We start from the raw sequence: 17,259 nt of genomic DNA, 5'->3' as shown, positions 1-17,259 counted from the left end.
CGTGCCCGGCCCAGGTCACTGCTTTCTTAGGAAGATTAGCAAGACCAGTATACAATGTGCCAGGGTCATCTATGCTGGGAAGGGCTGAGTGGGCTGCAGACAGGGCCATGGATGGCCTCTCTGAGCAGGCGCTTTTGAGCCCAGACCAGTGGAAGTGGGGAGCAACCTTGCAGCTGGCCTGGGTCAGGCGCAGGGCAAAGGCCCAGGGCGGGGAGCACTTCAGGTGTGAAGTGGTGAGAATCCACGGGGAGCAAGAGACCGGGAAGCCAGGCATCAACAATGGAGCGCCCTCTGAGCACCTGAGGCGGGGTGCCGGGGACTCCTGAGCAGAGGCCAATGCAGCCAACTTGCATTTAAGGGCCCCCTGGCTGGCATGGAAGTGCCTCGATACTCAGGAACAGCTACAAGCTTCTGGAGGAGGCCCAAGGGTCCAGGTGAGTGTCTGAACCGGGCAGCAGCGGCAGGGTGGTTGCAGGTGGGCAGACCCCAATCTGTGTGAAGGTGGAGCCGAGGACGCTGGCGGGCAGATGGGAGGTGGAGGTGAAAGAGGCTGCAGGAGGAACCCAGTGCTTCGGAGGAGCCTCAGGTAGCTGGTGGTCCTCCTTTCCTGTTAACACAAATTTCGTGGTTTCAAACAGCCTCCGCTTATTTTTATTTTTATTTTTTTTGAGATGGAGTCTCGCTCTGTCGCCCAGGCTGGAGTGTAGTGGCGCATCTCGGCTCACTGCAACCTCCGCCTCCCAGGTTCATGCCATTCTCCTGCCTCAGCCTCATGAGTAGCTGGGACTACAGCAACCCGCCACTGTGCCCGGCTAATTTTTTGTATTTTTAGTAGAGACGGGGTTTCACCGTGGTCTCAATCTCCTGACCTTGTGATCCGCCCGCCTCGGCCTCCCAAAGTGCTGGGATTACAGGCGTGAGCCACTGCACCTAGCCCAATCTATACAATTTTAATCATCTTGACCATAAAATATAATTTCCATAAGACTTTTACAAACTTTTATTAAGGACTGGGTTAATACTCCAAGAAAACCTTGTTAATCCGACACAGAGGCCATATGCTGGTCTTGCATCAGCACGCCTTCAACATTAATGGTTCACTTATCTCTCAGAATCACCTCTTACAATCTCACATGCCCACCTCTTCCACGGTAGTCCCTGGGCCTTGAGGAACTGAACCGTTTTAACTGGTTTTGGTTTGATTTCTGGCCTGTGTCTCAGGAACGTGGTTTATTTTGATTGGCATCTTCTATTGGGTCTGAGGATGAGGCTTTAACTGCTATCAGTGTTTAAGATTTAGCAGAACTTTGGCCAGGGGTGGTGGCTCATGCCTGTAATCCCAACACCTTGGGAGACCGAGGTGGGTGGTTGGGAACTCCTGAGGTCAGGAGTTCCAGACCAGCCTGGCCAACATGGTGAAACCCTGTCTCTACTAAAAATACAAAATAGGCGGGAGTGGTTGTGCGAACCTGTAATCCCAGCTACTCCGGAAGCTGAGGCAGGAGAATTGCTTGAACCCAGGAGGTGGAGGTTGCAGTGAGCAGAGATCGCGCCACTGCACTCCAGCCTGGGTGACAGAGCGAGACTCTGTCTCAAAAAAAAAAAAATTAACAGGACTTGGTGTCATTTTTAGACCCAGGAGTCAAAGCCCTGTAACTTCATGGCACAAGGACTTTAAAAGCACATACAGAAAATTACACAGACATAATAAATTTAATTTAAAAACATTTTAATCTCAGTTTTTCTAAGAAAATCACAACTTAGGAATTATTTCAATAAAGTGTAAAAAGCCAAAGGCAAAAGCAAACACCTTCTGCAGTATGAGTGCCGTTCCCATGGGGAGTCCATTTAGATCACCAGCAATTCAGAACTCATGACAAGGCACTTGAATCAGTTACACATAGGAAGAGTGTTTCCTGGGTCATAAGTGAAAATTTTCGGATCCATAGAACAATTTAAAGCCAAGAGCACAGCATATTATATTGGAAGGAAACATGCCCTTTAGAGCTCTAAGACAAAACATTTTCTAGCATCAGACCACAATAAACAGAACCTAAAGAATAAAAGACTTACAGGAGTTAAACACTAGTTGAAGGACAGAGTTATTTTTACAGGCCTATTAAAAGGGGAGAGAAAGCTGAAAACAGAAAGGCGCAATGAAGTTGAACTTTGCATACAAAAATAATAATGTCATGTAACTTTATTAAGAGTAAAGCAATACCTTAGGAAAATTTCTTTGTTCAAACTTTTTTTTTTTTTTTTTTTTTTTTTGAGACGGAGTCTGGCTCTGTCGCCCAGGCTGGAGTGCAGTGGCGCGATCTCTGCTCACTGCAAGCTCCGCCTCCCAGGTTCACGCCATTCTCCTGCCTCAGCCTCCCACCTGGCTGGGACTACAGGCGCCCACCACCTTGCCTGGCTAGTTTTTTGTATGTTTTAGTAGAGACGGCGTTTCACCGGGTTAGCCAGGATGGTCTCGATCTCCTGACCTCGTGATCCGCCCATCTCGGCCTCCCAAAGTGCTGGGATTACAGGCTTGAGCCACCGCGCCCGGCCTGTTCAAACTTTTTTAAGGAAGTTTTTAAATATCAAAACCCAATCTCTAGAAAGACCATTATAAACAATTTCCCTTTAATTATGACAACTATAAAAGTTTTCTCCATAAATCCTCTGTTTATGATTTACACAGACCATTCGTGACATGTTTGGACTTCCTGGTTTGTCCTGAACATCCCTCTTTTGTGAAGAGCCAGTCATTTCATTCTAGGACAAAAATTCACTAAACAAGATTCTTTCTCATATAAAATTATTTTTCTCTAAGCTTTTTTTTTTTTGAGACAGAGTCTTGCTCTGTCACATAGGCTGGAGTGCAGTGGCACGATCTCGACTCACTGCAACCTCCACCTCCTGGGTTTAAGCAATTCTCCTGCCTCAGCCTCCCAAGTAGCTGGGATTACAGGCATGGGCCACTATGCCTGGCTAATTTTTATATTTTTGTAGAGATGGCATTTCACCATGTTGGCTAGACTGGTCTCGAACTCTTGACCTCAGGTGATCCACCTGCCTCAGCATCCCAAAGTGCTAAAAAGGATTACAGGCATAAAGCCACCGCACCCAGCCAACTTTTTTTAATACTAAAAATGCCTTTTTATTTTTATAACTTTCTTTTTTTTTTTTTTTGAGACAGAATTTTGCTCCTTGTTGCCCAGGCTGAAGTGGAATGGTGCAATCTCAGCTCACTGCAACTGTCTCCCAGGTTCAAGCAATTCTCCTGCCTCAGCCTCTCGAGTAGCTGGGATTACAGGCACCTGCCATCATGCCTAGCTAATTTTTGTATTTTTGTAGAGATAGGGTTTCACCATGTTGGCCTGGCTGGTCTGGAACTCCTGACCTCAGGTGATCTGCCCACCTCAGCCCCCTAAAGTGCTGGGATTACAGGCATAAGCCACTGCTCCTGGCCATGGCCTTCTGTAACTTTTTTTACATCTCTTATTTCCTGATTCCCTTTACCTTGTTTTATACATAACCTTTAAATAAGCTTTAAATTACACAAAAATTGGCCAGGCGGTGATTCACGTCTATAATCCCAGCACTTTGGGAGGCTGAGGTGGGCAGATCACCTAAGGTCAGGAGTTTGAGACCAGCCTGGCCAACATGGTGAAACCCTGTCTCTACCGAAAATACAAAAATTAGTTGGGCATGATGGTGGGTGCCTGTAATCCCAGCTACTCAGGAGGCTGAGGCAGGAGAATCACTTGAACCCAAGAGGTGGATGTTGCAGTGAACCAAGATCACGCTACTGCACTCCAGCCTGGGCAATAGAGTGAGACTCCATCTCAAAAATAAATAAATAAATAAATAAAAGGGCAGGAGAATCACTTGAACCCGGGAGGTGGAGGTTGCAGTGAGCTGAGATCATGCCACTGCACTCCACCTGGGCAACAGAGTGAGACTCAGTCTCAAAAAATATATGTAATCATAAAAATAACAATAAATAAATTAGACAAAAATTCCCCTTTTAACAAGAACACACATTTTTTAGAAAGAATGTTTTCTTAGTATATTTTTTAATTGAAAAATACCTATTTAATGAAATATCTACTATTTAACTTGATATAACTTTAGGTTCCAAATTATGGCATTTGTCTACAAGTATGTATCTCATTACATATACCTAATTATTTTATATTGAGTTTACCTGCATTATTTATGAAAACTGTCATAGTCATCATTTAAAGTTATTTCCCTGTCAACCATTTTATAGCCCGTGAATTTCAGGTATTTAGGTAAGTAGAAACCTTAAGATTAAATATATAGTTATTTTACTAAATAATTCAAGATTTAACTGTTTTCATTAAACCAATATTAATGTCTTATTTATCAAAAATTACACAGCAGGAAAATTTACACAAGCCGAGATCATTCTGTGTTGGGCTGGGTTTATAGTTTAATGAGCTTTATGCCAAATGTTGGCACCTTTTATTATTTGGCAGGGATAAGAATGAAATCTCTTGATCAATAATGCAAATATAAATGTATGCTGGTCAGGTGCAGTGACTCACACCTGTAATCCCAGCACTATGGGAGGCCGAGGCAGGCGGATCACCTGAGGTCGGGAGTTTGAGACCAGCTTGACCAACATGGAGAAACCCCAACACGGAGAAACATGGAGAAATCTCTACTAAAAATACAAAATTAGCCGGGCGTGGTGGCGCATGCTGGTAATCCCAGCTACTCGAGAGGCTGAGGCAGGAGAATTGGGTGAACCCAGGAGACAGAGGTTGCAGTGAGCCAAGATTGCGCCATTGCCCTCCAGCCTGGGCAATAAGAGCGAAACTCCATCTCAAGGGAAAAAAAAAAAAAGGATGCCAACAATTCATAAGACTTTTCTAATATCACTTTACCAAAATTTTAAAGCTAGCTTATTAATGATTTTACTTAAAAGTCACATGAACTTGAAAAGCATTTCAGTTATTATTTAATTTATGACTACTCTATAACTTTAAGCCAATTTGGTACCTGTGGCCAAAAACACATAACAAAATACATGTATGTACATATAAGCACACACATACACACTCATACAAAGATCCTATAGCTTTTACTCTAGAACTCTGGCCATGAGATATTAATATAAACTCATTGGTTTGCGCAAACAATAACAAAAAGAAATGGCTGGATGCACACAGTGGATTTTATCACGGGAGAAAAGTAACAGCAGACTTGAAGCAGGGAAAAGATAGCAGAGAGATAGAGAACTTAGGAACTTTGGCCGGGTGTGGTGGCTCACACCTGTAATCCCAGCACTTTGGAAGGCTGAGGCGGGCGGATGACCTGAAGTCAGGAGTTCAAGACCAGCTTTGCCAACATGGTGAAACTCCGTCTCTACTAAAAAATACAAAAATTAACCCGGGCATGGTGGCGGGTGCCTTTAATCTCAGCTACTCAGGAGGCTGAGGCAGGAGAATCGCCTGAACCCAAGAGGCGGAGGTTGCAGGGAGCCGAGACGGTGCCACAGCACTCCAGCCTGGGTGACAGAGCGAGACTCTGTCTCAAAACAAAACAAAAACCAAAAAACCCCACTTGGGAACTTGATGGTTGCAGGCTGACCTTCAGGCTCTGCATTTTCCTTGATGTAACTGTGCGCAGAAAGACCATAACACGTCCATTTTATACAAACACTTGCAAACAGAGGCATCATTAAACCAAATGGGGGCCCAAGAGGTGTCGCTTTCCTTGGCTTTCCTCATTCTTAGATGATTTGTTTCACACATTTGTTTCTCAAAAGGAGGAAGTGACCTGTGGCCTAGTTAGTGTCATGTGCTGGTTGCGGGCGGGACTTCACAGTGTCACCACCACTGAGTCATTGCTGCCCCCTCACGTGTCTCAGTTTCTCTCTCTGGAGGTCTAAGTGTCTCAATTTCTCTCTCAGGACGTCTAAGTACCTCCAGAAGGGCTCGAAGTGCGGAGTGAGCCACTCTTTTATGCGCTTCCTGGACTAGCCTTTTAAACTAATTTTGTTGGGGGTTTCCTGTAGGATCGTTGCACATCGCAGCGGGTCAACCCCCCAGACACTGCTGCTTGGCCCCCATTCACCCAGAGGCACCTTTCCACTGGGAAAAGCAAAATGTCCTTTCTCTTTGGAGCTGAGGAAACCCAGTCTCTCATTTACCTATGAAAACAACAGTTCACTTCCTCGTGCAAATGTGCATACAAGGCAATGGAGAAGACCCTTTAAAATGCACCTCCCAACTAGAATTAGGATCCTAAACAACAACTTCCCAGGAGGAAAAAATCCCGGCCAACACCACTTCCTATAAACTGTCCTCAGCCACCCCTAACTTTGTAGCTGTCATCCACCATGATTACAAACGCCAGGCTCAAATCCTCTCATAGCACAAGGTCATCTCTGGTACCCCCACAAAGACAAAGAATACAGGTAATGCAACAGGAGCCAGAGTCTTAGACCCAGAAGAACCCATCCATGACTCTTGAAACGCCACAAAGAAAACAGAACACCCCAAAAGGGGTGAGTGGTGCCATTGTTCTGAGTTCTTTACGGGATTTGAGTCTTTAGACACCTTCTCTAGATTTTTTTCTTGGTACTGAAGTTGGTGAAGGAGAAGGAGGAACAGGGTGGAAGAAGAGTAAGACAGGAAGCAAGCACGGAAACCAGGAATGTCGGGAAGCGAACACGGAAACCAAGAGCGTGGTTTTGTTTTGTTTTTCTCTTTTGCATCTGTGAGGAATGTTAGATAATTCAGAAAGTCTTTGTTTCCCATAATTTGGAATTCTCATTCGAATTTGACCAAGTCAAGTAGAGTGGGTCAAATCTAATGGGACAAAGACCCGAAAACATTTTTTAAAACAAGATCCCGGCTGGGCGCGGTGGCTCACGCCTGTAATCCCAGCACTTTGGGAGGTCGAGGCGGGTGGATCACGAGGTCAGGAGATTGAGACCATCCTGGCTAATATGGTGAAACCCCGTCTCTACTAAAAATACAAAAAAATGAGCCGGGCGTGGTGGCGGGCGCCTGTAGTCCCAGCTACTCGGGAGGCTGAGTCAGGAGAATGGCGTGAACCCGGGAGGCGGAGCTTGCAGTGAGCTGAGATCGCTGCGCTGCACTCCAGCCTGGACGACACAGTGAGAATCTGTCTCACAAAAAACAACAACAGCAAACAAACAAAAGATCCCAACAATATGATTACTGAGTGCTCTAATGGTAAAGATAAATTAAGACCAGGTGGTTGTTAATCGTAACTTTAGCCAAGACCAAAACCCAGTGAAGCTACCAAAACCCAGTGAATGGGTCTCAGGCTGAAGACTGCGCTCTTCCATTCTAGAAGCAGGAGAAAACTCAAATTTGCATTCCCTGTTGAAAGCAAGCTCAAACTCCGGAAAGGAGTTACCGGCCTTCCATTGTCATGGAAGCAGGAAAACTGGCCTTCCTTGTTGGAAGCAAGTAAAACTCCAAAAAAAGGAGTTGTGTTACAAGAAAGCGGTCCTGATCAAGACCCTAAGAGAAGGTTCTTAGATTTCGCACAAGAAAGAATTCAGGGCAAGTACATAGAGTAAAGGGAAATAAAGGTTGTTAGGAAAGTAAAGGAATAAAAGAATGGCTATTCCGTAGACAGAGCAGACCCAAGGGCTGCTGGTTGCCCAATTTTATGGTTACTTTTTGATGATATGCTAAACAAGGGTATATTATTCATGCCTCCCCTTTTTAGACCATATAGGGTAACTTCCTGACATTACCATGGCATTTGTATACTCTCATGGTGCTGGTGGGAGTGTAGTAGTGAGGATGACCAGAGGTCACTCTTGTGGTCATCTTGGCTTTGGTGGGTTTTAACTGGCTTCTTTACTGCAACCTGTTTTTATCAGCAAGGTCTTTATGACCTGTATCTTGTGCCAACTTCCTAGTCTCATTCTGTGACTTAGAATGCCTTAAGCGTCTGGGAACGCAGCCCCGTAGGTTTCAGCCTCATTTTACCCAGCCCCTATTCAAGATGGAGTTGCTCTGGTTCACATGCCTCTGACAGTTGTACAGAAAAATAAACTGTAGATCTCAATCAAATTTTAGGAGATCTGGGATTCTCTGGAGGGAGGGAAGCTCCCAGTCCTCAGCAATTTGTCCTATTGGTTTGAGCCGTAAAGATAGCTCAAGTTGGTACCAAGCACTGATAGATTTGTTGAAGGTCAGGGTCACCATCACTCAGAGTCCTTTCTGTTGGTTACCAATTTGTGAACCAAAAAGCATCTGAGGCTGGGTGCATGGCTCACGCCTGTAATCCCAACACTTTGGGAGGCTGAGGCAGGTGGATCACCTGAGGTCAGGAGTTCGAGACCAGCCTGGCCAACATGGTGAAACCCCGTCTCTACTGAAAATACAAAAATTAGCCAAACATGGTGGTGGGTGCCTGTAGTCTCAGCTACTCAGAAGACTGAAGCAGGAGAATTGTTTCAATGGTCTGGAAAGGTGGGACAATTCAAAGCGGGAAGGGGGCTTGTAGGTCATAGGTAAAGAGACAAACATTTGCATTCTTTTGAGTTTCTGATTAGCCTTTAATTGAATACGCAATTTATAGGAATAGTCACTTATGCCTTAGTCTGGCTTAGTGAAACAATAGGGCAAAGGAGCCACCAGCTGTGCGTTTGTCTCACCGGAGCAGAGGGAGGACTCTTGAGTTCTGCCTGTCTTTTGCCCACAAGGCATTTTCTTGTGGACACATTTTGAGGGAAGGACATAGCTTTTTTGTTTGTAGCTATTTTATTTAGGAATAGGATGGGAGGCGGGTTTGCTGATGGAGTTCCCAGCTTGACTTTTCCCGTTGGCTTAGTGATTTTGGGGTCCCGAGATTTATTTTCCTTTCAGTTTCTGTTATTGCAGCCAATCCATTGGCTCTGTTACCCAGGCTGGAGTGCAGTGGTACTATCTCAGCTTAACTGCAGCCTCGACCTCCTGGGCTCAAGTGATCCTCCCACTTCAGCCTCTTGAGTAGCTGGAACCACAGGCAGGCGACATCACGTGATATGATTAGGCTTTGTGACCCCACCCAAATCTCATCTTGAATTGTACTCCCCATAATCCCGTGTCAAGGGAGAGATCAAGTGGAGGTAACTGAGTCATGGGGGTGGCGGTGCCCCCATGCTGCTCTCACATTAGTGAATTTGTTCTCAGGAGATCTGATGGTTTGCAAAGGGCTCTTCCCCCTTTGCTCGGCACTTCTTTCTGCCACCTTATGAAGGTGTCTTGCTTCCCCTTTGACGACCACCATGATTGTAAGTTTCCTGAGGCCTCCCCAGCCATGTTGAACTGTGAGTCAATTAAATCTCTTTCCTTTATAAATTACCCAGTCACACTGTACTTCATAGCAGTGTGAAAACAAACCAATACATCACGCCTGGCTAATTTCTTGATTTTTTGTAGACGGGGTCTCGCTATGTTACCCAGACTGGTCTCAAACTCCTGAACTCAAGTGATCCTCCCACCTTGGCCTCCCAAAATGCGAGGATTACAGGCATGAGCCACCAGGCCCAGTCCCAAAAGGGGCACTTCCTACCATTTAAATAGCGACAGCTCTGCCAGTGATCATTGCTCTTTGTGACAAAAATATTAAACAACACAAAGGAAAAGAAAAAGGTGGCTGGGAGGCTTAGTCACAGGCTGAGGGCCTGCCCTGACAGGTGTGTCCTGAGCATCTCCTCACTGACTCTCTGGGGACTTCTTGGTACATGTGGGCCTGATGTCTCCACCCTACCACAGCCCCAGCAGCCCCTAGCCCCAGGGTAGGCCCCAGGAGTCAGGATGAGTGATGAGGGGGCGGGTAGGGCCATAGCAGTGTCCTGCCTGGAATCTGAACTGTGCACAAACACACCCAGGCTGCTCCCAAGTGAAGGGGCTCAGTTGCGAGGCTGAAAAGCTGAACGCATTTTTTTTCTTAATTAAAGGGAAGCTTTTCTTCCTTGACTAGGTAATACATATGCATGGAAGGTAATTCCAAAGGAACAAAAAGACAGACATGGAGCCTTCTAGCCTGGCCTGAGCCCCAGCCACCAGGGGACCACCCAGAGATAGCCCCTGGGGATCCAGCCATAGATACATTGTATGAGACACAGTACTTAATGTACTTTTTAAAAAAATTTTTTTGAGATGGAGGGTCGGTCTGTCGCCAGGTTGGAGTGCAGTGGCGCTATCTCAGTTCACTGCAACCTCCGCCTCCCAGGTTCAAGGGATTCTCCTGCCTCAGCCTCCCAAGTAGCTGAGATTACAGACATGCGCCACCACCACGCCTGGGTAATTTTTGTATTTTTGGTACAGATGGAGTTTCATCATGTTGGCCAGGATGGTTTCGATCTCTTGACCTCGTGATCCACCCCCCCTTGGCCTCCCAAAGTGCTGGGATTACAGGCGTGAGTTACCCCGCCTGGCCTAATGTACTTATTTATTGAAGTCAAAACATAGAATGCCCTGAAAGGGAACACACAAAACAGATTCAACACCACCATTCAGATCAAGACAGTGATGGTCTCCAGGTCCTGGGAGACTCCCGTGCTGCCCAAGGTCCATTCTCTGGTACAGTGCCCCTCTGCCTGATCTGAGCTTTCCATCTGTGGAAGCAGTCACTACTCAAGTTTGGCTTCTCTCCCGAAACGTTATGTTTGTGGGACCCATCATTTGTTTGTGTGCAGCAATGTTTGCTCATCTCATCTCACAACAGTGTGCCACTGTTGAATATACCCACCTCCAGTGTCCATTATCTTGGGGACAGACATTTGGGTTGTTTTCAGGTTGGAGCTTTCACTGGGTGCAGTGGCTCGCCCCTGTAATCCCAGCACTTTGGGAGGCTGAGGTGGGTGGATCACAAGGTCAGGAGTTCGAGACTAGCCTGGACAACATGGTGAAACCCCATCTCTACTAAAAATACAAAAAATTAGCTGGGCATGGTGGCGCACGCCTGTAATCCCAGCTACTCAAGAGGCTGAGGCAGGGGAATAGCTTGAACCCGGGAGGTGGAGCTTGCAGCAAGCCGAGATCGCGCAATTACACTCCACCATGGGCGACATAGGGAGACTCTGTCCCCCCAAAAAAAAAACTTTAAAAAAAAAAGAGTTGAATCTCTAAGTTTAAATAAAAGGTTGTATTTGGGTATAAGAAGTAGGATTGCAATCTGGGACATACATACAGAACACAGTGGTCTCTGGTATGTCCAGAGAATGAAGGGAAAAGGCTAGGGTTTTATTAGGGAAAGTGTAGGCTACACAAGTTATTTTGAAAGAAAGTATATTGGAGCTGGCAGCATCTTATAAGAGCTGGTGAGATTTTATTTTTCATAGTTTTAAATTAAATCCTTTTTTATAGAGACAGGGTCTCACTATATTGCCAGGCTAGTCTTGAACTCCTGGCTTCAAGTGATCCTCCCACTTCAACCTCTCAGAATGCTGGGATTACTGGCATGAGCCACTGTGCCTGGCCCTACGCTGGTGAGTTCTGACTGGCAAGTGTTGGTAGTTGCTAGGTAGGACTCGTCATCTGTGAGTCAGGTAGGCTCTTGCAGTTTTGGATTGGGCTTGTGAGACCACGTGTCAGGCAAGTGTTCTTGTATAAGCAGCTGGCTGTCCTTGTGTGACATGTGTAGTGACCTGTGGTTTGGAAACATCTTGTGATAGTTCTTGTAATCAGGCAAATCGTACATGGGAGACCTCCCTTCATGCCCTTCCCCAGCTCCAGTTAGCCAGGGGATTGTCACAAGTGATTTCATTTTGAATTTGACAACTTTCACAGGGCTACTATGAATAACCCTGCTACAAATACTATTGTATAAATCTTTTTGTGAACATAGGCATGCCTTTCCATTGCGCACATCCCGACAAGCAATCCTAAGTCATAGGCTCGGTGTGTGTGCAGGTCTGGTAGATCCTGCCACATAGATCTCCAAAGTTATTGTCCAGCTCACCACTTTCTTGTTCTTCAAGGTTGTTTTGGCTATTTTTGGCACTTTATATTGCCATAAAAATGTGAGATCAGTTTGTCAATTCCCATAAAAACAAGCTGGTATTTTGACTGAGATTGCTTTGAATCTGAAGATAAATTTTGAGATCTCTGATATTGTTACAGGAGTAAGTCTTCCAATCCATATGCCTGGTTTATTCCTCCATTTATTTAGATTTCTCTCAGCAATGCTTTGTAGTTTTCTGCGTAGAGGTCTTGCATATTCCATGTTAGATTTATCCCTAGGTGCTGATGTTTTTAGTGGTTTGCAAACGACATCATTAAAAAAGTATTTTATAATGGTTTCTAGCTTTTTTTGAGATGGAGTCTTGCACTGTTGCCCAGGCTGGAGTGCACTGGTGTGATCTTGGCTCACTGCAACCTCTGCCTCCTGGGTTCAAGCGATTCTCCTGCCTCAACCTCCCAAGTAGCTGGGATTACAAGCGCCCAACACCACGCCCAGCTGATTTTTTGTATTTTTAGTAGAGATGGGGTTTCACCATGTTGGTCAGGCTAACTCCTGACCTCATGATCCGCCTGCCTCAGACTCCCAAAGTGCTGGGATTACAGGCATGAGCCACCACGTCCGGCCAATGGTTTCTTATATATACAAATAGAATTGATTTTCCTGTATTGATTGTATTAAAAAAATAAAAATCCAAGACAAGTTAAACATAACTGAGTTTAAGCAGAGAAAACATTCATGTACCCGGGAAACAGCCCAGACTGGTTTAGAATGCATCACGCAGCAATTTCTGCAGGCTATATGTATAGCCAGAGAAGAGGAAATGACATACAGAAATAACCTGATTGGTTGCATTTGGTGTTTGCCTTATTTGGTCATGTTTTGGCAGCTTTCAGCCTCTGACTGGCTGGACATTCAGCTGCTATGATTGGCTGAGACACAGCTGCTTATTACAAGCCCATCCATCCTCTTAGGTTGGTATACAATTTGTTTACACATTAACTTTTTATTAATTTGAACAATTTATCTGGGGATTCTCTCCCTCCCTTCGTTTCTTCCTCTCTCCCTCTCCTTCCTCCCTCCCTTCCTTTCTCTCTCTCTCTTCCAAGACTCTTTCTTGACAGAGTCTTGCTCTGTCACCCAGAGTGACAGTGGTATAATCATGGCTTACTAGTCTCAACCTCCCAGGCTTAAGAAATCTTCTTGCTTTAGCCTCCTGAGTAGCTGGGACTACAGGGGTGCATCACTACACCTGACTCATTTTATTATTTTATTTTTCTTTTTTTTGAGACAGAGTCTTGCTCTGTCACCCAGGATAGAGTGAAGTGGCACAATCTCCACTCACTGCAACCTCCACCTCCCTGGTTCAAGCAATTCTTCTGCCTCAGCCTCCCAAGTAGCTGGGACTACAGTTGTGTGCCACCACACCCGGCTAATTTTTGTATTTTTAGTAGAGATGGGGTTTCACCATACTGGCCAGGCTGGTCTTGAATTCCTGACCTCATGATCCGCTTGCCTTGGCCTCCCAAAGTGCTGGGATAACAGGTGTGAGCCACTGCGCCTGGCCCCTGTGGCTAATTTAAAAAATTTTTTTGTAGAGACAAGGTCTCACTATGTTGCCTGCTCTGGTGTCAAACTTCTGGCCTCAAGTGAGCCTCTTGCCTTGGTCTCTCAAAGTGCTGGGATTATAGGTGTGAGCCACCGCACCCAGCATCCTTTGGATTTTCTATAAATTCTAACTTTCTGAAATTAATGATAATGTTAGTTCATTTTCAAATCTTCATACCTTTTCTTTCTTTTTCTTGCCTTCTTACAATAGCTAGGTCCTAGAGTACGACGTTGGGTAGAAATGAGTCAGAGCGGAGATGAGTCAGGAGATGAGGAATCTTTGTCTCTTTACTGGTAATGGGAGAAAGCTTTACCATTTTCACAATTTCACTATTCATTTTAGTATTTCCTGTGGATTCTTGTAGATACAGATGGTCTCTGACTTATGATTGACTTATGATTTTTTGACTTTACAATGGTGCAAAAGCAATACACAGTCAGTAGGAACCATACTTCCAAGTACCCACCCGCCCATTCTGTTTTTCACTTTCAGTGATGGTGAAAAAAGTGAAAGTAGAGTATTCAATAAATCACGAGATAGTCAAGATTTTATTATAAAACAGGCTTCGTGTTAGACGATTTTACCCAACAGTAGGTGAAGCTAAGTGTTCTGAGATGTGTAAGATGGGCTAGGCTAAGGCATGTTTGGTAGGTTAGATGTATTAAATGCATTCTCAACTTATTTTTGATATTTTCAAATTACAATGGGGTTTTTGAGGCATAATTTCATCCTAAGTGGAGGAGCATCTGTATATATTTGTTTCATTTTACTATACAGCAATATCTGTCATTACTAAGTATATATTTAAGTTTACTTACAGTATGTTCAAGTATCTGGTAAGATGTAGACTACAGTAACGTTTGGTTAGGTGTGGTGTGGTGGTGTGTGCCTGTAGCCCAAGCTACTTGGGAGGCTGAGGCAGGAGAATCACTTCAGCTGGGGGAGGTCAAGGCTGCAGTGAGCGGTGATTGTACCACTGCACTTCAGCCTGGGCCACAGAGCAAGACCTTGTCTCAAAATAATAATGATAATAGGCTGGGTGCAGTGGCTCGCGTCTGTAATCCCAGCACTTTGGGAGGCTAAGGCAGGCGGATCACTTGAGGTCAAGAGTTAGAGACCAGCCTGGCCAACATGGCGAAACCCTGTCTCTACTAAAAATACAAAAATCAGCCAGGTGTGGTGGCACGTGCCTGTAATCCCAGTTACTGGGGAGGCTGAGGCAGGAGAATCCTTGAACTCAGGAGGTGGAGGTTGCAGTGAGTCGAGAGCATCCCACCATTGCACCCCAGCCTGGACAACACAGCAAGATTCTGTCTCAAAATAATAGTAACAATAATAATGTCCTCCAGGGAATTGTCATCTCATGTCCACACTGGCCCTAGGCTTGGCCAGATGTGTTTTGGCCACCTGGACATTGACACATGTGAGCTGAGCAGAGGAAAGTGTAAAAAGAGCCCCTGTATTGGTACCGCCGGAAGGCCTCCTGCCTGGGCTGGCCTTCTGGAGGATGACAGAGCAGAGATGAGTCAGTTATCCCTGCCAAGACCCAAACGCTTGCGTGAGCTCAGCTGATACCTCATGAGACAGAGCATGCTGACCCCAGTTGAAATGCCAACCGCAGAAATGCCAGCAAACAAAAGGCTGCCTTTTGAATCTACTAAGTTTGGAAAAGTGTATCATACAGCAAAAGGTAACTGATATAGAGGTGGGTCTCCTCCTTAATACTTTTCTTTCTTACTTTATCTATAGGCTAGACTTTCACATGTATTTCTCGAGATTTTTATTTTTTATGTTTATTTATCTATTTTTTTTTTTTTTGAGACGGAGTCTCGCTCTGTCACCCAGGCTGGAGTGCAGTGGCCGGATCTCAGCTCACTGCAAGCTCCGCCTCCCGGGTTCACGCCATTCTCCTGCCTCAGCCTCCCGAGTAGCTGGGACTACAGGCGCCTGCCACCTCGCCCGGCTAAGTTTTTGTATTTTTAGTAGAGACGGGGTTTCACTGTGTTAGCCAGGATGGTCTCGATCTCCTGACCTCGTGATCCACCCGTCTCGGCCTTCCAAAGTGCTGGGATTACAGGCTTGAGCCACCGCGCCCGGCCTATTTATCTATTTTTTGAGACGGAGTCTCGCTGTGTTGCCCAGGCTGCAGTGCAGTGGTGCAATCAATCTCAGCTCACTACAACCTCCGCCTCCTGTGTTCAAGCAATTCTCGTGCCTCAGCCTCCCAAGTAGCTGGGATTACAGGCACATGCCACCATGCCTGGCTAATTTTTGTATTTTTAGTAGAGACAGGGTTTCACCATGTTGGCCAGGCTGGTCTCAAACTCCTGACCTCAGGTAATCCGCCCACCTCAGCCTCCCAAAGTACTGGGATTACAGGCATGAGCCACTGTGCCCGGCCATTTCTCTAGATTTTTAATAGTATTTTGTAAGGTTTCAAAAATATCCTGGGATTTTGACTGGCAATAGAGTAAATGTGTATATTCATTTGGGAAGTAAATGAACTCTGGACTCAAGCTCAGTGACACATTTTCACCAGCAATACCACTATCTGTGACTCCAAGAGAACAACTGGAGTCTCCGCATGGCCTCTCCTGGCCCCTGCCTCATGCACCTCTTCCCTTGGTTAATTTTAATGAGCCTTTTCATGGTAATAAACCATAACCATGAGTACAATAGCTTCTAGGGAATTCTGTGAGTCCTTCTAGTGAATTTCAAACTTGAGGGTGGTCTTGGGGCTGTTCCTAACTTTGCACTTGTATATTTAGTTTGCTAAAGATTATACCATGAAGGGGTATTGAATTTTACTAGATGTTTCTACACTGAGATTTTCATACTTTTTTTCTCCTTAATTCTGTTATGAATCATGTTGACCTTGCAATGTGAAATCAACTGTACTCCAATTCCTGGAGTACACCCAACTTGGTTGTGATGAGCTACCTTTTTCACATTATCACTGGATCTGATTTGCTAATATGTGGTTTGCAATTTTGAACTGTGTTCATGAGAGAGAATAGCCTGTGTGTTTTCTCTCATCACGTCCCTTTCGAGTTTTAGTATCAAATTTGTTAGCCCTGTAGAACAAATTGGTAAGAAGAGTTCCCCTTTATCACCTGGAAGACTGTGTAAGACTGATGCTGCTTCTTCAATTTGAGTCTTTTTTTTTTTTTTTGAGACGGAGTCTTGCTCTGTCGCCCAGGTTGGAGTGCAGTGGCGCCATCTCAGTTCACTGCAAACTCCGCCTCCCGGGTTCACGCCATTCTCCTGCCTCAGCCTCCTGAGTAGCTGGGACTACAGTCGGCCGCCACTGCGCCCGGCTAATTTTTTTTTTATATTTTTAGTAGAGACGGGGTTTCACCGTGGTCTCGATCTCCTGACCTTGTGATCCGCCCACCTCAGCCTCTTAAAGTGCTGGGATTACAGGCGTGAGCCACCGCACCCGGCCTTTGAGTCTTTTTTTTAATGGATTCTAGTTCTCCTTGTCATCAATTTTCCTGAATACATTAGTGTTACTGAAAAATATGACTCCAATCCTGGTGTAACCATAGACGGCTTCTATGTTTTCTTTTTCTGGTCCTATGTCCTAGCAAGCCTGTTAATATTTTATGACTACAGTTAACGGTAACTTACTGCATATTTTCTAATAGGTAGAGGAGAGGATTTTGAATGTTCCCAACACAAAGAAATGATGTTTG

The sequence above is a fragment of the Macaca fascicularis genome, chromosome 7, assembly GCF_037993035.2.
Source record: "Macaca fascicularis isolate 582-1 chromosome 7, T2T-MFA8v1.1".
Lineage (NCBI taxonomy): Eukaryota > Metazoa > Chordata > Mammalia > Primates > Cercopithecidae > Macaca > Macaca fascicularis.
The sequence above is the reverse complement of the archived record's forward strand: the minus strand, read 5'-3'. Positions refer to the sequence as shown.